The sequence below is a fragment of the Vulpes vulpes genome, chromosome 13 (assembly GCF_048418805.1).
Source record: "Vulpes vulpes isolate BD-2025 chromosome 13, VulVul3, whole genome shotgun sequence".
NCBI classification, from domain to species: domain Eukaryota; kingdom Metazoa; phylum Chordata; class Mammalia; order Carnivora; family Canidae; genus Vulpes; species Vulpes vulpes.
The window spans coordinates 80,127,884-80,149,480 of NC_132792.1; the positions used below are offsets into that span (position 1 = coordinate 80,127,884).

The 21,597-nt window shown below is 50.2% G+C and overlaps 1 protein-coding gene and 1 long non-coding RNA gene across 2 annotated transcripts in view; one reads left to right on the top strand and one right to left on the bottom strand.

Moving 5' to 3' along the window:
* Nucleotides 1–21,597, bottom strand: part of LOC140595106 (uncharacterized) — a 197,132-nt gene that overhangs the window by 131,988 nt on the left and 43,547 nt on the right. The gene's annotated exons all lie outside the window — the stretch shown is intronic.
* LOC140595204 (uncharacterized) lies at nt 3,853–10,176 on the top strand. The gene is made up of 2 exons (XR_011996680.1): nt 3,853–3,989; nt 9,781–10,176. It is a non-coding gene; the product is annotated as an uncharacterized lncRNA (long non-coding RNA).

Genomic DNA, 21,597 nt, shown 5'->3' on the forward strand with positions numbered 1-21,597 from the left:
CCTCCTCTGCCCTGGGAGACCCAGCCAGGATTTTTGAGGCAGCCGGGAGGGAGAGGGCTGGGGGCAGGCAGGATCAGGAGGCAGCCAGCTGAGACAGCCATCAGCCCTGGAAATATCGCCTGCACCCCTCCCTGGCCTTCCAGCCTCGTTAAGGGAAGAGAAAGGATTGCCCTGCATCCAGAAAGTCTAATCAATTGCCCGCAACCCTTGGCAGTGGAGACAGGAAAGCCACTGCCTTGCTCAAATGTGCACACGGATTAAAAATATACAAATGGAATATTTTTCTTCCCCTCTCCTCAACCCCCTGAAGCCTGGGATGCTCGTTAAAAATAGCCTCGATGTGGCGTGGATCCTACAAAACCCAATGGTTGGCAGGGAAATTAAGGAGCCACTGGAGACAGCGCTAAGTGGTTACCCCTGGGGAGCAGGGTTGGGGAGGGCCCGGAGAGGGTGCTTTTAGGTGGTTCTAGAGACACTGCTTGGGTTTTTAACAATAAGCAGACACTAGTTTTATTGGTTAGGTTTTTTGTTTTCTTGTTTTTTTTTAATGAAAGTTTACCCATCACACCTTCTAGTCAAAGCTTAACGCTGAGCTTGCACTGACCTGGCCTGGTGCTAACTGCCTGGCAGTGCCCTGACTCCTCGGCACCCAGGGCAACAGGTACAAAGACAGCCCAGAGTTGTGGAAAAAGCCCTGAATCCAGGATCAGGGCCTTGGGTCTGTAACTAGCTGGCTGTGTGACCTTAGACAAGTCATTGAGCTCTTTGGGCGTGAGTGCCCTTACCTATAAGATGAGTTGGATTAAATGCTAAACCAGGTACCTTCTAGTCCTGGCAGTCCACCATTTTTAGGTATTGAGGGGAAAACATCTAAGACCTGCCCTGTATTTCTCCCCTGTGTCCCTGGGCCAGGGGTAGGGTTTTGGAACCAGGAAGCAGGTAGGAAGGAGAGAAGCTGTTCTGAGAGCAGAGACTGACTCCATCCTTCACTGATGAAATGCAAGGTAGAAAAAGCATCACTTCAGGACCACCATGTCCTGGGTTCAAATCCTGAATTCCACTGTCAGCAACTATGTGAACTTAGGAAACTGCTTATTACTAGTGCAAATCAACTCCCTCCTCTGTAACATGGGTAAGAATACCCATATCCAACATGGGTGTGAATATTAAATGCAATAAAATGCAATAGTAGCCAGCTCATGGGAGGAGCTTAATATCCTTTTATTATTTTCTCTCTCCTGTCGTTCACTCTACCCTGCATTGCAGGGAAATTTAAGGGTTGGGCCCCAGATCAGGCTTGTGTCCCAGCTCCACCGCCTGTTAGGTGATGACCCTGGGCAGGCACCCTAATTTCTCTGTGCCTCAGCTTGCATCCCTATAAACTGGGAGTAGCCACAGCTGGTTGCTGCAAGTGCCCCAGCCCACACTCTCACCTCTGCTAGCCAACTGGGCCCTCAGCTTTCCATCCTGCATCTTCCATGGGTTCACCATGTAGGACTTTCTTCCCAGGCACCGCCCCCCCCAACCTCTCCAGGGTTCCTGGCCCACTGTAGCCCACCACCTGGATTATCCTGCCGATCTGGCCCTCCCTCATTCACGCCTACCTTTTCTCCATTTGGTCTCCGCTCAGCAAGTTGCACACCTGGCAGGGAGTGTGGATTTTATCCCAGAGGCACGAGGGGAATGTGTGTTTCAGATCAGTGCTTCCCAAGCTTTAATGTGCTTAGAAATCACCTGGGGATCTTGTTGAAATACAGATGCAGACTCTGATTCAGGAGGTCCCAGGTGGGGTCTAAGATTCTGCATTTCTAACAAGTTCCCACGGGACACCCATGCCACAGGTCTGGAACCACCCTTTGATTAGCAAGGCTGGAGAGTAGAGGAAATCCGTGTGTGTGTGTGTGTGTGTGTGTGTGTCTGTGTGTGTGTGTATGTGTGTGTGTGTGTAGGGGACATGAACAAGGCAGACCAATTACTCAAATTAAAAAAAAAAAAAGGAATAAAATGTTGACTGAGATGGTACAAGAACCATCTCAACCATGAGAAACCAAAGGTGGATTCAAGAGATGCTGAAGAGGAAAAGCAGGAGGATGTTTGATGAAATTATGTGACCAGATCCAAACAATGAAAATCACACTGATTGGCATAGCGTAGGAATACAGAACGATGCTTACTACATGTTAACTGAAAAAGCGGACTGCTGCCAATTATATGCACACTGTGTCTTCAACTCTGCCAAAGGCACATCTAAGAAACACGATAAGAAGGCTATAGTGCCGGACCACCAGGGCAGGATGACACACCATCAGGTGCATGTTTATTTCTTTGTCGTCTTCTAGATGAAGTTTTACCACATTTGCAAATCAAAACTAATCTTCTATGTATTCTTATTTGCCCGCTTCCCCCAATCATCAGTGATGCTGTGTTATGGAGGTTTGATGTATTTCGAGCACAAACTGCCATTTGCTGCAAGGGCTGGAGCACAGTGCATTAAATCTTCTCCATCAAACCCAAAAATAAAGCAACCCAGATTCTGTTTTTCCTCTAAGCCAAGGGTCCAGTGCTTCGGAAGGCTGGCGCTATCACCTCTCACTATAGCAACAAGGAGACCCTGGTGACCCTGAGCTTACGGTTATTAAGAATAAAAATAGGAAGCCTGTAGATAGATGCTCAGTAAGAAGCTGTGCTGGACAGGCCAGGCTTGGAGCCCTCTCTGCCTCTCTTGCAGGGAAGAGAAAGCAAAAATCAGATGCTAGGAGCTGATTCCTGCAAGATTACAAGGTGCACTTAGCATTTCCTTCTGTGTTTCCCAAGTCAGGGCTATGAGCTGCCTTTCAAACCAATTCCTAACACACGGGGAGGTGGGCTGTTCTAGAGTAGGAGTCAAACGTTCCAGCCAGGGGATGCCTGTGGCTCACTTATGTACTGGGCATGCTCAAGCCACTCCCAGCTCCCTGCCCCCAGACTGCCCTGTGCACTCCTGGCAAGAGTAGCCCTCCATCCACCCGGACCTCCATCCCAATCTGTGTAGCATCTCTTTGACTTGTTCTTGGGTAGATGTCTCAGGGCCCCCCAGTCTCCTATCTGGGCCTTGGCTCTTGCCACTGGGAGGTGGGAGGAGGCCCCAGCTCTGGTCTGGCCACTCCTGCCCAAAGTTCAGTGTCTGAACCCAAGCCTACTCCCCAGCTCCTAAATCCACTCTGCTCTCTCGTGATCCAAGATCAAGGCCCGGTTCCACCAGCGGCTGGCTGTGGAGATGTGGGCAGGTCACTTCACATCTCTGAGCTTCAAGTATGTCAGCTATACACATCTTTACACGGGTTTATGGAATCTGGTGGTCTTTTTTTGGTCCTAATGCTCCAGGAGGCCAAAAGAAATCACCATTTACCTAGCAACACAGATGAGGTATTTCACATGCAAAGATTTTCTAGGCAACAAAATGTATTTCATTTTCCCTGCTTCCCCCAGGAAGCCACCTGAAGGCACTAAGCCAGATGAAAGCTCATCCCTAGATCAGAAATATCTAGAGGAACAATCCACGTCCCCCTCCCATCCTCTCCCAGGCAAGGTATCGCCAAGCTCGATGCCCTCTGCCTTTGGGCCCTCCATGACAGGTGGGAGCCAGCTACCCTCAACAAGATCTTACTGTCACCTCTGCACACCGGGATCCCAGCAGCCTCTTCTCCCACCGAGCAGGCAACTCTATATTTGTCACCAACCCTATGCATCTTCCCCAGAACATGTGAACTTCCTGTCCCGGGCACGGTGGAGCCCACGCCAGCATTAATCTTCTGGGGGATACCAGCAGAAAGCCCAGAGGAGGTGGTTAGAAAAGAGGATTTCAGTTTTCAAGCCTGGAGGAGGATGGTTCTGAAAGACGGCCTTGATGGCAAGGCCAGGCTGCCCACAACAGGAGGAGGAAGCTGCTGGAGAGGAAGCATCAAAGCCACTTTGAGACCACGGTGGGAGATGGCCTCCAAAATGCTGAGGTCAGCAAGAAGGTGGGCAGGGAATGGGGGCTGCGGCGGCCTGGGAGACGCACGTTGGGGGAGGCCGAGGGGAGAAGGTGGGGTGATGGACAACTTGGGCATCAGTACGAGGGCACGCTTACCAGTCCTGCCTGACCAACAGCCCCGACCCACCATTTCACCCTGAAGCCTATTGGGCAGGGGCCTCTGCAAACCTACAACATCCCTGCTGGTCAGGCTTGGGGAAAAGGCTGGCAACCACAAAAAAGTGAGCCAAGAGAATAAAAGAGCACAAACCTTGCAAAATAACGATGGCCAGGAGCCAGGCACTTCCCAAGGATGGGCCGAGTCAGTCACCACAGCCACCCCCCCCCCCCCCCCCCGCCGAAACTGGGCCCTACTTGGCTTTGTGGACAGGTCTCCCCGGAAGGACTTCCTCTCGGCCACCGCCGTGGGCACAGGGCCCAGACCAGAAGGTGGGCTTGGGTTCACTCTCAGCTCCATACATCCCCGTGGCCCGCAGGCCTGAGACTGGCCCCCACGTCTACAGGGGACACGCTGCGGTTCAGAAAGGGCAAGGCAGCAAGGTGTCGCCACTCGTGACCGGGGGCCTGCATTCACGTCCTCGGCCGTGCCCCCTCGCCCCAGAGCCTGGCTCCCGGTGTCGCGGTGGCGGAGGCGGAGGAGGAGGTGGGGGCAGGAGGCTCCTCAGGTGGGGCTGTGTGGGGCCAGGAGAGGAAGGCAGGGATGGAGCCGGGTGCTGGAAGCGGGAGGGGGAATGGGGCAGGGCCAGGCGCTGGGTCTGCCCCGTGGTGGCTGGGGGCGGTGGCAGCCCCAGAGAGGCACCTATGAGCAGCTGGGGGGGCCTGCAACGCAAGGCCAGCCGCACCCTGGCATTCGTGACACAGAGGAAGGCACGCTGCCCTCACTGCCTATACGAATGGCCGTGGACACAGGAAATGGCAGAGAACAATGACAGATTTCCTGTTTATAAACTAGGCTCCAGGACCAAGCCTCCATTTGTATGTTTGTTTGTTTGTTTCTTGCATCCTTCCTAAAGGCTGCCTGGCACTGCCCAGGGCAAGCGCTGGACGCGGCACACGTGCTTCCATTCAACAGGTTTTTAGTATGTGTGTGTTTTTAAAAGATTTTATTTATTTATTCATGAGAGACAGAGAGAGGCAGAGACACAGGCAGAGGGAGAAGCAGGCTCCATGCAGGGAGCCCGATGCAGGACTCAATCCCAGGACCCGGGGAAACGCCCTGAGCCTAGGGAAGACGCTCAACCATGGAGCCCCCCAGGTGTCCCCCATTCAACAGGTCTGCAGTGAGTCTCTATTAGACGTCTGGCCCTCCGGAGATGATGAGCAGACAACAGACCCCTCCCTCAGGGAGTGTGCAGCCTCAGGAGGGGAGGCGGACAACACCTCCCAAAGCAGAGGCCCAAAGTCACCCAATCCTTGAGTGATGCCCAGATGAACGGTGCCCACGCTAAGTGCTTTAAGAGGAACGTTCAGGGTAGAACCAAAATTCTCAAGAGCTGGTGAGTTCTCCAGCTCTAGAGGTATTCAAGGCAGGCTGGCCACAGGCAGGGCAATGAGGGCAAGTCCAGCCCACTGGGGCCCAAGACCATGAGGATGACAAAAGTCCTAGAAATGCCACGACCAACAGGCCAATGTGGGAGGTGGGGGTGACATAGCACACACATCCCAGAAGCCAGTTTTATTTTATTAATTTCATTTCATTTCATTTCAATTTTATTTTATTATTTTATTTCATTATTTTCCCAATCCAGGTTTTGCTTTTTTAGTTTAAATTCAAGCAATTAACGTGTAGTGTATTATCGGTTTGAGAGGTAGAGGTCAGTGACTCATCAGTCTTATATCACACCCAGCGCTCATTACGTCACATGCCCCCCTTAGTGCCCATCACCCAGTTACCCCATCCTGCCACCCCACTCCCCTCCAGCGACCCTCAGTGTGTTTCCTATGGTTAAGAATCTCTTATAGTTTGTCTTGTTATCTGATTTCATCTTGTTTTATTTTTTCCTTCCTGGAAGCTAGTTTTAAAGAGAGGAGAGATACTGCAAAACTTGCCAGGAAGCCTGCGGGGCAGAGACCATTTCTTTTTCATTTTGAGGCTCCTGTTAATAACTTCCTCATGTTTCTATCCCATGAGATGTTATGCCCATATAAATAAACAGCAATTTGTATTATTTTTATCCTTTGTTACACAAGCGGCACTATATTGTTTTGCACCCTTTTCTTATCATAATACCTATGAAATCATCCCAGACCAGTATATGAAAGCATCCTGGTTCTTTTTTATGACTGCATACTATTCCATCATATGGCTGCACTATAACTGATTAACCCCTGCTCCTGCTGATGGGTATTTATGTTGTTTCTAACCTCCTGCTTGTACAAACAGCCCTGCAACGAACAGTCTTGCAAATATGCCCTTTCCTGTAGGTGCCTGGATCTGCAGGATAGAAGTAGAACTCTTGGGTCAAAGGATGTGTGCATGGAAATTTCACAGCTACTGTTGAATTGCCCTCCTTAGAGCTGAACCAATTTACACATACAGTCCCTCCTCCAGGCCCATATAGGAATGAGTTCATTTTGGCAGGGACGCCAAGGCTTACATTTCCTCCCTGTCCCCATGGTGCTCATTCCAGGGGTAGACTCAGAAAGCTTTTGGGGATCATCATTGCTCACAATCACCTAGACTCTTGGGCGGGGGGCGGGGCTGGACGAGAGAGGAGGATGAAGCCAGTAGCCAGCAAAGGGAGGGCTCAAGTTCAAAGGATTTAAAAGAATAGTGGCTTTGTGCATCTTGAAGAGCCAAACTGCCCCTCCTACACAGACATCCCACTGTGCTGAGAGACAACAGGTTTCCCCATGAGAAAAGCATATTAACACCATCTAAAGGAGGGACTCCCAGCATGTGCTCCAAGAGGAGATTATAAGTGTATTTGGGTTTCCAAAGTCCCAGCTGCACCCGTGTTAAGAAAGAACTGTATTCTTGCTGTTAATCCATTCCTGGTGGAAATGTTGCTTCAAATTGAATGACCCTTTTATGTGCTGAAGTCAAATGATATCTCAAAGATAAATCACTTATTCCAGAAAACATGAAACTTCAATCACAGCGATTGATTAAGATTTCACAGCAGCAGTTGCTGGACCAGGAAAGCCCCAAAAGTCCCCATTCCGGTGGGCAGCCTTGGTCCTACCAGTAGAGCGAGCTCAGGCTCTAGCACAGGACCTGGAATCCTACCCACTGGGAGATTTCTCTCTGGTGAAGCACAGAGGAGGTGAGAGGGGAGAGAGCAGAGATCGAAGTCCCCACAGGTGAGCCTGAGGGGCCCTGCCTGGCCAGAGGGGCAAGAACTAGAGGTGCCATGCCCTCCACCCAGCCCCTCTTCCTCACCTCTATCCAACCTCTACTAGGCCTTCTAGCTTTAGCTCAAGCGTCCCCTCTTCCAGGAGATCACAGACCAGGATTCAGCAGGCACCCCAAAGCATGTTCCTAGAGCATTTCTGACCTGAAGCGTAACCTTGTCTGTCTACCTGGCTTGGCATCCATGGGCGGTGAGCACTCTGAGGTTTGGTCCCTACTAAGTGTTCAACACACGTTTGATGAGTGAATGAAACGGAGTCCCAGAAATAGTCACAATAGCTTCCTGCCTTGATGATGTCACCTATTCAGGTGTTCATAGTCCTAGTGGGGGCCGGTCATTGTAGTAGGCCTTCTCCTCATACTAGGCAATCGGGTTGCAACAGGGTTTCTTGAATTGAAATGCCACCCTGGCCCCAAAGGCCCATGGTTTGAGGCACTCTTCTTAGTGGAAGTCTCACCTTGAGGAAATGCCCACCCCTAAGAGGAGTCACACTGTCACGGAGCAGTCTTCTTTAGCTCCTCGGCCAGCCAGCAGTGGGGCAGTGAGTGGAACAGGTAGATCCAGGACCCTGCCGTATGCTACATAACAGGCAAGGTGAGGAACTTTTCTGAAATCCTATAAGCAGTATGGAATTAGAAACGGTTACAATGATAAGCCTTTGCTTGTGCCCGTGTCTTGCAGTCTACAGAGAGCTTCCTATCTAGTACCCCCTGATCTTCAAAGCAACCCTGAGACAAGTAAGGACAGTCCTACCCAATTCACAGACACGAAAACAGAGGTGCAGATAGCTCAAGCCCTGAATCACCCAGATGACAGGGGCTGAGCTGACAGCTGTGTCCAGGTCTTCCCACTCCAAGCAGAGTGTTCTGTTTACCACAGCAAGATGCTCCAGCATTGCCTAAAACCACAGCTTCAAGCTGTGCAGAAAACCCTCTTCCTTCTTCAATCTTTCCCTTTCCCCAGATTTGTTGATTGATGAATGAGCTTCCCCTGGCTCTTTATACCAGCAGTGTTGGGGGGGCTAGCTGCAGCCTGGGCTCAGCCTCTGACCTGCTCTGGGGTGGTAGGAGAGTCCCTGTCCCCCAGTTTCCTCCAACTCTTCGTATCTTTGATGTCAAAACCATGCAGTGACCCTAATCTGGACTTTTCCAGGAAAGTGCACTCAGGCTTTTCTTGAAGGGTGGCGGTCGTTTGTGACAACACGGATTGCTGGGCAGGGCTGACCTGCACCGACAAGGCATCTACTTGCTCCTGGCTCCATGCATATCTTCTTAGTGGCCCCTGATAACTGCAGGTCACTGTCAGCAGAGAGGAGGAGGAGAAGGACTGCACGACCTGCCCACAGCCATCACAGAGCCTGGAAGTGGCCAGGCTTAAGGGCCATCCTTGCATCTCCTACCATAGCATGGGTGGGAGAGGTGAAGGCAGAGCCACCAGGCTGGACCTCTTATTCCACCCCCCCAAAAAAGGCTTTATCTGCACTCCAAACCACTTCCCAGGCCTCTAAGCTTTTCCTTCGCCCAGTGAATTATGTGGAACAAGACACATTCAATGGTAGCAGAAATCAGGCTCCCGTTTCTGAGATACTGTCATTCTACAAAAGCACTAAGATGGGACTGCCTAGGAATACACCTGTGTGATTCACACCTGCAGGCAAAACGCCGCCTCTCTCCAAGGCCTATTTAAATGAACAGGTGTTTTAGGTTGACATACCAATCTCATCATGAACACAATTAATGACCTGGCTCCTAACTGTTGTGTGCTAGAGCTTTATGTGCTCTGTAGACACCGTTCTCCCTTACAGAGACCATCTGATATGCGAACCCAACTTTGAAATGGGAAAATAAGGTGATTAATCACCTGGCAGAAGGACTCACCTGAGATCTCCTTGTCAGCTCATCATTCCCAAATACAATTAGGATGGCGCTCCTCTTCCCACATAGTTTGCAGAGCACTCACAGCCAATGAACTTGGGTACACGGCTTGAGAGGCACAGCTACTTCCTGCTTCCTGACGGCCAATCTAGCACCAATTCCAACCTACTGCCCAGTTGAGCAGGAAAGGAAAAGGCTGCTGTGTCAGAGTTGGTTGGAATCAGAGCAGGACACGGCCCTCGGTGTTCCACGGAAACGAAGGGAAATGGGTTGACCAAAGACATTGGGCTGAGCTATTGTGAGCCTCCTGAGCACACTAACCCTCTCTCATGCCACGGGCCTCCAGGCCCCTCTGGCCTCACACCATCCAGAACATTCTTGTTGACCAGTCTTAAAAGGGCACTCCCTATACCTGCTGTGTCTCTTGCTTCCTCTCTGACCAGCAAACCGTGACAGTCCGCCTCAGCCACACCTAGCCTTTCCCCGAACTGCCTCCAGATTCATCAAAGTTTACCTGTCCTATGTTTGCTTCCCACAGGTGCCAGAAGAAGACTACCGTGGAAACCTCCTCCAAAGTGACCTGGCATAACATGCTGACATGAGTTTCTTTCCTTCTTGAGCATTTCTGGTTCGGAGCATGAAAATTTTATGGAGAGAGTAATATTTCTGAACCAAAGGACATAACCTCTAATGGTGAAATCTCAAGAACTGCAGGGGAAGAAACAGAGTTGGGGGGGCGGGATAGAGGTGGCAGCAGAGAAATCTCTGAGATGCAGCCTTGAAATAATGCCACACAGACTGGCCACGAGCTACTACTGAAAATCTGTTTTTCAAAATGTAAAACAGTCAATTTCCAGATGTCTGCTTTGGGGAGCCAAATTGCTGTTGATTTGTTCCTAGTTCACCATGGAATAAAGTCTGAGCTCCTCACTGAGGCATTTCAGGCCTTCCATGGGGCCCTGCTCCTGTAAAGCCTTCTTTCCTTCCTGCCCCGGCTGAGAACTCTCCTCAGCCCCTGCCTTCTGACTGTGCTCCAGGCCTACTCTGGGCTTCTCAATCTGGGGCCCCCACACCCGGGGCCCAGCCTGGAAGGCCTCTTGTTGGCTGGAGACACCTGCCGCACAGCTCTGGGGCATGTGTTCCCACCGAGGTCCTGTGCATGCAGTGCACGTCACGGTAACCCAGGTCTGCCCAACCTCCCGGTGGCTTTGGTAGGCACTCTCCACCACCACCACCACTGCACACTCCTCTTCCCCAAAGCCCTCCACCCTATTGTCTTTGGTGTACTCCAGGACTTTGACACTCACTGTTCTCTTGATCAGGGTGGGTGGGAGTAGATCCCCAGTGAGAATATAAGTACCCCAAGGGTAGTGACTGGGTCCCAAGTCTGTTGAAACCATCCCCAGGCCCAGGCTAGGGAGCTGAGAATCTGGCATTGGCTTTCCAAGTGTGGTCCTGGCCCAGGGGCAGCACAGCATCTGGCAGCCTGTTAGGAATGCAAATTTTCTGCCCACCGTCACCCTCCCACCCTCCCAAACTCTTTTTTATTTTTTAAAGATTTTATTTATTTATTCATGAGAGACAGAGAGAGAGAGAGAGAGGCAGAGACACAAGCAGAGGGAGAAGCAGACTCCATGCAGGGAGCCCGACATGGGACTCGATCCCGGGTATCCAGGATCACGCCCTGGGCTGAAGGTGGCGCTAAACTGCCAAGCCACCCGGGCTGCCCCCAAACTCTTGAATCAGACATTCTGGAGGTGGGCCCCAGCACCCTTTCTAGAAGCCAGAGGCAATTCTGACACACAGAAAGGGTGAGAACCACCAAGGTACGGGATCCTCAGCCACCCTCCTGGGTTTGCTGAACTAATCTGATTAGCAGGGTTTTCCAAGCAGGAAGGGAGCGGGGCCCATTTGAGGTTGCCCACTTCACTGGTGTCTTGTAGAGCTAACTTCCATGGTTGTGCTGAAGCATCACTAAGTGACACGAAGTGAGCTCATTCAGAAAGCCTCCCCGGCAGCCTGAAGCCTCATCTCTACTGTGCCAATGCGGAACACAAAATGCACCACGGAGCAGCCAGGCCGCTCTCCTCCAAAGGACGCTCTTGTCCCAAAATCCTTTCCCTGCTTCTGCTCCCCGGCCAGCAAGCAGCTAGAGTTTAACAGAGTGTCCCTGACTCCCTATGTCCCTACCAAGCACTTGGCCATCTCAGAGACCCTCCTCCAAGTCCCCACACTTTCTGCAGGCTACCCAGGGTTAAGCCTCCAGCATCCGGGTCCTGCAGCAGAACTGGGAGTGGGGACCCTTCCCAGCACCACTCCAGACTCCCAGAATCTGAATCTCCGGGAATCCTGCTTTTGAACAAGTCTCTGGTAACTCTTATCATCGGCAATCTGAAAAGCAGTGAGCACACATTCCTTATTTGTCAGACGGGGAAACTGAGGCTCGGTCAGGGACTCAACATTCCCTGACCTTTCCTGCCCATATAGCACTTCCTCCTCATCCAGGCCCCCACAGCACTCACAGCCTAGATCCCATCCCCAGTTCTAACACACAGTACCCTACACTCCCCGTCTAAACAGCACCTGCTCAGCCCTGCCCCTCCCCCACTGGGCTGCAAGGGTCTGGAGGCAGAGCCCTCTGTCTCCCCTCAGTCCTTAGTGCTCGGTGCTGGGCACACGGGAGCCTCAAAAACTGTCTGAGGAGGAACAAGCCCCCAGCTAGCCCGCACTCTTGCATTAGCATATGCCCTGGGATCGATCCACCACATTGCCAGATTGTCACCATGAAACACCCTGGAAGGTGTGTCCCATGGGGACATGAGAACGTACACATTCTGATGTAAGGCAAACAGCCACCTGCAGAACAGGTGGAGAGGGGGCAGAGGCTGGGTGGGGCCTGAGGGAGTGTCATAATGATACACTTCACCTTCTTGCTAATTCTGCTCAGACCCAACCCCCTGAGAAACACAACTGGGAAACGGGACACAGAGCTCACACTTCCCCACTTCGGCCTCTCTAGAGCCCCGATACTGACACATAGAAAAGGTGACAATGAGACAGAGACAAAGAAGAGCTCCAAGGAGAAACAAGCCTGCTGGGTCTGTGGGTCATGGGCCCAGGGAATCCTCGCTGGGTCCCCCGGATGGTGCCATCCACCCACCTGGCCTTCCCCAGTGGCACAAAAGGTGACTGCCAAAATGAGGAGCTTTCGGGGCTCCAGAAAGGTCTTACCAATGTTCAAACTTCGCTCCACCCAACCCTGACCTGGCTCTCCCCACCTCCCAGGATTTGGCAGGCAGGCTGTAAAACAAAGAACTCCGAAATCTCAGGGGCCCAACACATCAAGAGTGGGTTTCACGTTCCCAGTAGGTGTCCAGTGATGCTCCAACCTGTTCGTGTTCCTATGGCCCTAAGCAACTGGTGCACTGTTTGCATTTTTGTTACACAGCACAGCTCTTCCAGACAAAGAACCAACCTCTGTGCCAGCCGGATGGGCTAGGTTGTGCCTCAGTAACCGTGACAGGCCACCACACTGTGCCTGTGGCAGCCACTCGGGGTTCAAGCTGATGCAGTGGCCAGCATCTTGAACGGGGCCCACGGTCCTGCCAGCTTGGAGGGGCCCTGGGCTGCCACCTGAAAGTGAAACCCAGCACACCCCTCGCGACCCACTGGCCAGAACTCATCTCGTGGCCCCAGCCCACAATGACGAGTACAGGAAGGAGCAACCCTGCCAAGGGCCAGAGGACACAGCTCCTGGAAATGCATACCCACAGCCACCCAGCACTGGTGCACAACGTTCCTCCAGCAGAGCTTCATCCCCTTCCCTACCCTGTGACGGCCAAACTGCCTCCCCTTATTTGTCATTTTCACCCTGGGATGAAGGAAAGCTTTCAGATCAGGGAACCAGGAAGACGATCAAAACAGGATTTTCAAAGAAAATGACAGGGGACATTATTACAATGTAGAACATTACAGTCTTACAATATATAACAACATCCTCAAGTATAATGTTACACGTTTTTCCATAGAACAGGAAGTTCAAAGTAAAGGTTTTAGTGTAATGGCAAAGTGACAGTTGTGAGCTGCCCCTGGGCGGGGGGGTGGGGTGGGTGGGGAACAGGGGGTGAGAAGGCTGAACGCACAAAGGGAAATTTCAAGAATGAATGTAACAAACGCCGGACCTTCGGACCTTCCATCATATCAATAGTATAAAAGGAGGCCAGAGAAGGCCTGCCCTGCCAGTTTGGCCCCCTGAAAACCAATCAAAAGCTGACGGCATCCGTTCTACAAGGATGCTTTGTGACTTCAACAAACCATCCTTTCCCTTCTGCCCAAACACAGCAAGGTGGGAGAGGACTGGAAAGGAAGCCATGGGTGGTGTGAAACAAGAACAAAAAAAATAATATGGGCTGAGGTGGGGTGGGGGAGGGGCAGAGCGAGGCCAGAGACCAGGGACCACTGCCCTTCTAGGGTGCTTGTCAGGAAAGGGATTTACACCCAGGAAAAAAGAATCCAGAAAAGCACACAGGACACTGGAGCTTCTCCCTGGCTCAGAGCTAGAGTGTTCTGGCTCCTTCCACAGGCCCAACCACAGCATCTTGGGATGTGTATGTATCTAGAATTTGTCTTGAATGGATCCTCTATTAAGGAAGCTCCTGTAGTCTGCCGAGATCAGAACACAGCAATCTGGAAATCTCAAGACTCTAGCTAACTATGAATTAGCAACACAGCCCATGTGAGGCTATTTTTCCAAGCAATGGAATACAGGAACAATATGAAGCTAAATGGACCCTTTCTTGAGCATCTAGAAGTCACTGTGGCCCATCACAACACTTCAAGTTATCCCTTGCAGATCAGTCAATTCAATTCTACAAACATTTGTTGAGTCCCAATTCTGCACTCAGCTCTACTCAGTTGAGGATGAGAGCTTGAAAGAGACAGCCCCAGCCATGAACCCTTCTCTCAATGACCTCCCAGGTCCCGGGGAGACAAAAGCTTGCATGCCTCACACAGCATGAGGTGAGCTCTAAAAGCAGCATATTGGAGCCACAGTGGCCCTAGAGCAAGGCGAGGAGAGAGGAGAGACTTAATCTCATTTGGGATTGGTGCAGAGGAGCCAAGAGAAGCTTCTTGAGGGATCTGGCCTTGAGCTGAGATTTATTCAATGAGCCCTTCTCCAGGATGTGGTTGGGGCCATGGCGGACAGGGAGGGTCTGAGAAGTGATGTTAGAGAATGTGGAAAGTCGCAAAGCCACAACTCACCATGACACGGGGAATGAACGTAAACGTAGAAAAAGGAGTTGGAGGAGATGAGCCTGGAGACACATGGCAGGGGCCAGGTCACATAGGGCTTTGTATTGGACTTGACGCTGGGGAGCAGAGGGAGCCTGGAGAAGGAGGTCAGGACTCCTTAAGAGGCTGGACCGCTGGCCCTGGTGCCAGATGAGCGAGGCTGTGGTTGTGGGCTCTGGAAGGAGGCTATAGGTCTGAGAAACACGTCAAAGTGGAAACCCCAGGACCGAACAGTCAGGCAAAGGTCAGGATGAGAGGGCGAGGGAGAACAAAGAGCCTGAGGAAGGACAGCGTCACGAAGGGCGTGGTCCATAGGACACCCACTGCAGAGACCTCTGGTAGACACAGATGCAGCAGCTCGTTGGCCATGGGACACTGGGGGCCTCTGCCTAGGCAAGGGTAAGAGGGGTGAGGACAAGGGAGGCCTCCACATGAGTTCCACGTTCCAGAAGCCTGGTTGTAGGGCAGGGGTAGCAGGATGGAAGCTAGATGGAGGTCACAGGTGTGCCTGATTTTTCCTGTCAGAGAGAGGAGTCTGTTTCTGTCCTGAGGGGAAGAAGCTGGTGGAGGGTGATGGAATTTGAAAATGGGAGCCGGGGGCAGGGGCTGGTCAAGGGTGCCAGGAGCAGATGAGGTCTGGAATGCACATGGTGGGCATGAGACCAGGAATTTGGGACATCTGGTCTCCTCGTGTCAGGCCAAGCTCCTCAGGGATGGTGTCCAGAGAGTCACGGTTGACAGAATGCAGAGCAACAACTGTTTTCATGCAGTATTTCCATGTGTAGAAGTCCTGGTTTCTCAAAACATTTTCATGAATGATGTCGCTTATTCCTCACACTGAGTCCGTGATCCGGGCACTCCCATGCCCAGTGACAGATGCGGATGCCGAAGGCCGAGAGGGTAGGTGGCCCCGACTCAGAGCGCAGGCAAGCAAAGCAGGCAGCCCCGGCAGCCAGGGCTCCGGGCTGAGCTCCGCCCCTGCCCACGGCCCTGCGGCCTCAGGCTCGGGCCCTGAGGACATTTTGCTCCACATGAAAACCTAGTGTAGCCCTTTAGTTTGCTGTGACCTTGCAAAATATACCGAGGATCAGGCCCAATACATCGCACAGCCTCTAGTAACCATGTTTTTAGAATTTTCCCAGGTATGGATGCTGCCCTGTGGCTCTGACAGATCTCTTCACTCATGCATGCCCTTTGCTGTGCCGTGGTGGGTGGGCCTCAAGCCAGGGCACACGGGAACCCCTGGGGAAGCCTTTAAAGTCCTACTAAACCCGGGCTGTACCCAGAACCGTGGGATCAGAATGCACGGGCGCCTGGGTGGTTCAGTCAGTGAAGTATCCAACTCTTGGTTTCAGCTCCGGACATGATCTCATGGGTCATGGGATTGAGCCCTGAGTCCGGATCCATGCTCAGTGGAGGTATGCTTGGATATTCTCTCCCTCTGCTCCTTCCCCCACTCATGCATGTGTGGACTCTTTCTCTTTATCAAATAAATAAATAAAATCTTAAAAAAAAAAAAAAAAAAAAAGAACTTCTAGGGTGGGGTCTGGGCCCTGAAGGCATCAAGGGAGGCTGCCCAGGGATGGTTCAGAACTCTGATGTAGAGGAAAAGACACCCCAGGAGGGCTCATGGGACAAGCCCATGACAGGGAGAAGGGCAGGGGTGGGAAGCTGTGATTCAGCAAGTCTGGAGTGGGTCAAACACACAAGCCCATCGGCCAGGATGTCAGGAGGAGAAAACCAGAGAGAAAGTGGCTGCCATCACTGAACTGCAATACTGCGTCAACTGTGAAGTAGTCACCCCTGATGGGCACACTACCATTTCACCTTCCCAAGGCTCTGCCATAGGGAAAGGGAAGGTTGATTTTGATATTCCTCCCCCTTTTACAGAGGAAGTAAATGATACTCAAAGATTCAAGATGCCCAAGATTGGTCATCTTCATGGAACAGGAATAGCCCAACTGGAGGACCAGAGCCCACTGCCAGTGTGGAGCCCTGAGATGGAGGAGGGCTGACTCTGGTCCCTACCTATTGCCAAGACCTCCCCCTAGACAGTCTCCCTCATTTTCAAAAAAGGACCCTTTCCAGTGAGCTCTCCTCCCCTTCTGGTCACAGGGTGCTTCTTGATGGCTCTCCCTCACAATGTTGCAACACGCAGGATTCAAGTCCCCCAGGGGAGCCTTGTCACCTGCATCACTGTGTCACCTTATCACTTTCCTCTAAAATAAGAACCATGGGTAAATTTTGGGCCACTCCACCCACCACACCTAGAACAGCCTTTTGGCTCTAAGGAAGGACAAGGAGAAGGCTCCCTGCTTCTTGCTCTAAAGCAACACCCCTCTCTGGTCTCTCATGAGACAAGGAGCTCCAACAACCCACAGGTAATTAACGGTGAGACCTCTGTGGCACCTGGCACAGCACCTACAGATGTGCAGCGCCCACCGCTAGGGCCCACTGGCAGGTTGGGAAGCTAGGGCATGCTACACACCAAGAGGGACACCAAGAGTTAAACTGGCTGGAAGTGGCCTGAGGTATACTCCGGCTCTTGGACAAATTACTTCATCTCTTTACCTCAAGCTACTCATCAGAATAATGGGGACACTAACAGGAAAATTATCTTTCAGGGGAGCATGGGATTGAATGAATTAATCCACGTAAAGTGCTCAGAACGTGCCTCAAAGATATTTGTGCTCTGAAATGCCACTGGTTGCTATTGCCATGGTGCTTCTGCGTTTGCTCGATGTCCAGAGGAGGGAGCGACCATGCGGCCTAGAGTAACTGTGAGAAAATTTCAGTGAGAAGTTGGGATTTTAAGCATTAATGCAATTGAGAAAAGAGGGTACATTCAAGAAGAAGAAGACAGAAAGTGAGGATCCCCAGAGTCAGAATCTAGATATTAATTCACTGTCGAGGAGCCAAGGAGTGTGAGGCCCGCACCCCACCCTGACCCCCCTAGAATTCCTGCTGCCGCCGTAGGATGGTCCATGTTATTAAAGCCAACACCCCACAGGAACCGAAACCAAACAACTCCAGGCAACAAGAGTTCGGAGAACCTTTGGCTCTGTCTCCAAGGCAATTGAAAAGAGCTCAAAACAGATTAAAATATGAGATGAATTTTGAAGCCCAGGAATGAGAGAAAATGAATCCTGTGACTGGGAGCCAATATGATTATTTCATTATTTGGTTAGAAAGTTAAAATGTGCAGGAAATGTCAGATGCTTTCTCGAGATGGGGGATGGGGGGTTGGAACAGCATGGCCAAGGGGGCACATATTCTTTTTAATATTAAAAAATAGCTTCACCCTGACTTAGCTTTACTCCGAAAACCCTCCCTAGGTAGGGTAGCCCGCCCCTCTGCCAGCCTGGGTGCAGTCTCGTTAAGACCCACATTCTACCTTCCAATTACCCACCCACCACCCCTCCTGCAACAGCACATCTGCTGTTTGAAAAGAACTCTCCCTCCACCAATAAAACAAAATAAATCCCATGTGCTCCCAAGTGAAGGGTGCCCCCCACCCCTGATGGCTCAGCCCCAAATCCAACCTAGGGGGAAACCCAGCCACTACTGGCTTCTCCTTCAGCCTCATCCCCATCTTTCCTGCCCAGATCCATTCTTCCCCTCCCTGGGCAGTTACCATTCCTTAGGTCTGTCCACTGTCCATGCCATCCCGTCTCCACGTCTCCCATCTCTACAGCCATCATTTACTCAATCGCTCAGTTATTTGGTGAAAGATTCCTAGATATCAACTGGCAAGCTGTGCAAGCACAGGGCACACAGTGATGTGCAAGGCCAAGTCCCAAGTCTCTCCCTGCAGAGAGCTGAAAGTCCATTAAAGAAGACAGACATGTGGTGAGGATGGGGAGGCACAGAGTGGGGAGCCAAAGAGAAGAGCCAGTTCATCCTGACTGCAGGGAGGGGTCAGACAAATATCCCAAAGGAGGCAGCATCTGGGCCTGACCTTTGAGACTGGATTTGATTATGCAGAGAAGAGTAAAGGGAATTCCAGATGTGGGTACAGTATTAAGCAAAGGTCTATGGCCAGGAAACGCAACCCAAACCCCAGGAACAGCTAAGAGACAAGTTTGGCTGGCCTGAAGAAGCCGCATGAGAGGTGAGAGAGAACGCTCGGGAGAAAGGCTGAGGTTTGATTGATGGGGGCCTTTGTATTTTAATATTTTAAAGAAGTGACACATTACATGATTTAAATTCACAAGGTACAAAAGGACATACAGTGAAAAGTCACCTTCCCATCCCTGCTCCCCACTATCCAACTCCCCATCTCAAAGGCAACCAATGTTAGCCATGTCTTATGCATCCTTATAGAGATATTTCATGCACATTCAAATAAATACATACCTCTTTTACCTTCTGTGCACAAATCATAGTATAATATATACACTTTTTGCCTTTTTCTGCTTCTTTACAAATATTGTAAACCCACAGTTCTCAAAATGGAGCATGCACCACAATTACCTGGTTAGCTTGCTAATACACAGATTGCCAGGCCCCACTCCAGAGTGTGATTCAGTAAGTCAGGGGTGAGGCCTGAGCAGGTACATTCCTAACAAGTTCCCAGCTGCTACTGTTGTTGCTGGTATAGGAACCACACCTGGAGAACCACTGTAAAGATCACACTACATAAGTTTATAAAGAGCTGCTTCATTCCGCTTCATAGCTGGGTCGTGTTCCACTGCTGGGCTATATGGTTACATATTTAGCCAGTCCTTTCACTTAGGTTGCCCCCAATCCTTTGCTATTCCAAATAGTTTCACAGTGATTACACTTGTGCATTCATTATGTCACTCATGTGGCAGTATAGTTCTGGGATAAAGTCTGGGTCAAAGGCTTTGTACTCTGGCAATTTTGACAGATAACTGCCAGACCGCTCTTGCAGGGAGTCCTGAATGTGAATATAAGAAATCCCAAACTTTAACTACTGTAGGCTTTTAAGCAGAAGACTGGTGAGGTCAGAGCTGTGCTTTGGGAAAATTAATCTGACTCCATGGTGAGCCAAAGGAAGGAGAGCCACTAGGGCAGACTCTACGGGTGCCTGTGAGCCCTGCTTCCTAAAGGTCCTATCTAAAAGTAGGTCCCTTCCTTTAGGTGTGGGTGGGACCTGTGACTGACTTCTAATCCATACAATACAGCAAAGGGGATGGGCCGTCACTCCTATAATCATGTTACGTTACAGAAAACTCCATCTGCCTTGCTACTAGACTGGCATCAGAGGCTCCCTTTATCAAACTGCCATGAATTCTCTAGGCACAAGGAATTAAATGCTGCCAATAACCACTTGAGAAGGGAAATGGATCCCTCCCCAGTTGAGCCTCCAGATGAGAACCCAATCCAATCAAGGAAAATGACACCTTGAATGCAGCCTCACTGGAGACCCTTAAGGCCAGGACCGAGCTAATCTGTGCTGGGATTCCTATCCCACAGAAATAACAATTCTGTAAATTAACAGATGTGTGTTGTTTTAAGTAACTAGGATTGGGGTGATTTGTTTGGCAACAAGAGAGAACTAAAACAAACATATAGGAAGGTGCTCAAAAAATAGGCTACATCAGTGAAGGCCTGAAGTACACAGGTGTCAGAGGTAGAAGAGGGTAGCAGGACTGAATGGTGGATGTAGGAGAGATTTCAGAAAAAAAAAAAAGCAGGACCTGTGAGCTCATGAGAGGAACAAACAGAAGGACCTCCTACCATCAGGGGGCAAGATGGTTGGACAACATCCTTAAAATAGACTCAGCCCACTTGCATGAGATCGAGCCAAAGAGCAGTCTGAGGTAAGGTGGAGCAGACATGCTTGCTCCTTATTCCTTTCTAAAAGTGTTCCTTCTCTTGCAGATGACTCCAAGATTATCACAGCACAGCCTCCCCAGGCCACCAGCTGCCATCTGCAACTTGCTGACAAGGCAGATAAGCACCTACACAGAGAAGACCCACAATAAATCATGGTGGCATTCCAACCCACTGGGGACAAGATAGACATTTCAACTAATTGTATTAAGACAACTCGGGAATCACCTAAAAAAAAAAAAAAAAGTGAATCATGTGCAACAAGGATCAAAACAAGAAATTAATAAAGAAGAAACTGTGAAAAGAGCTAGAAGAAAAATGTAGGCAAATGCTCGTATTAAATAGGAAGGATTTTCAAAGAATGACCCAAATCAAAATGTCATATTTTTTAAAAGACTACATCTGATTTCAAAAATTTTAAATACCTAACACCAGAAAATAAAATAAATTCAAAAGACAAATGAAAAGTGAGGGGGAAAATTTGCAACATATATGGCAGGCATAGGGCTAATTTCCTTACTACATAAATAATGTGCATGTGCAAACATGTACAAGTCCAGAAGAAAGGCCAACAACCCAATAGAGAAATGTACAATAAAGAGGAAATTAAATTGTCAGTCCACAAAGCAGGAAACACAAATGCATTTCACACATCTGAAATGATGCTCATCCTCACTCATTAATTTGAAGGAAATGCAAATTAAAACTACAAAATCCAGTTTCTCATGTCAGATTAGCAAATTTGTTTAAATAACACAGTGCTGCTGAACCAGAGTGTGCATAACCACTTCCATCCATGGTTGGTGGAAGTTTAAATTGGAGACAGGACCACGTATGAGAACACACATGTGTGTGTGAACACATGCACCCACACACACACACACACACACGCAGACTCTCTTGAGGAGGACACAAGGGCACAGGTAGCATTGGCTGTCTCTGGTAAAGGAGTCATGTGGCTGCTACCAGGGCACAGAAATGAAAGGGAATGTCTCACTGTACCCCTTTTGTACTGTTTAAAATCTTCCCAAGTACCTGTTCTACATTCTCAACAATTCCAAAAACTAACAAAGAAAAAGAAATAGAGAGAACTTCTACTTCTGGAAAGATGAAATAAATGTATTTTTCCCCACACTACCCTGTCAACACAACTGAAAACCTGGGGCATTGTACGTAAAACAAACATGAGATGAATCTGAAAGGTAACAAGAAGCAGCTGTATAGGAACTTGGGACCCGAGTAACAAGAAGATGATGAGGTTCTC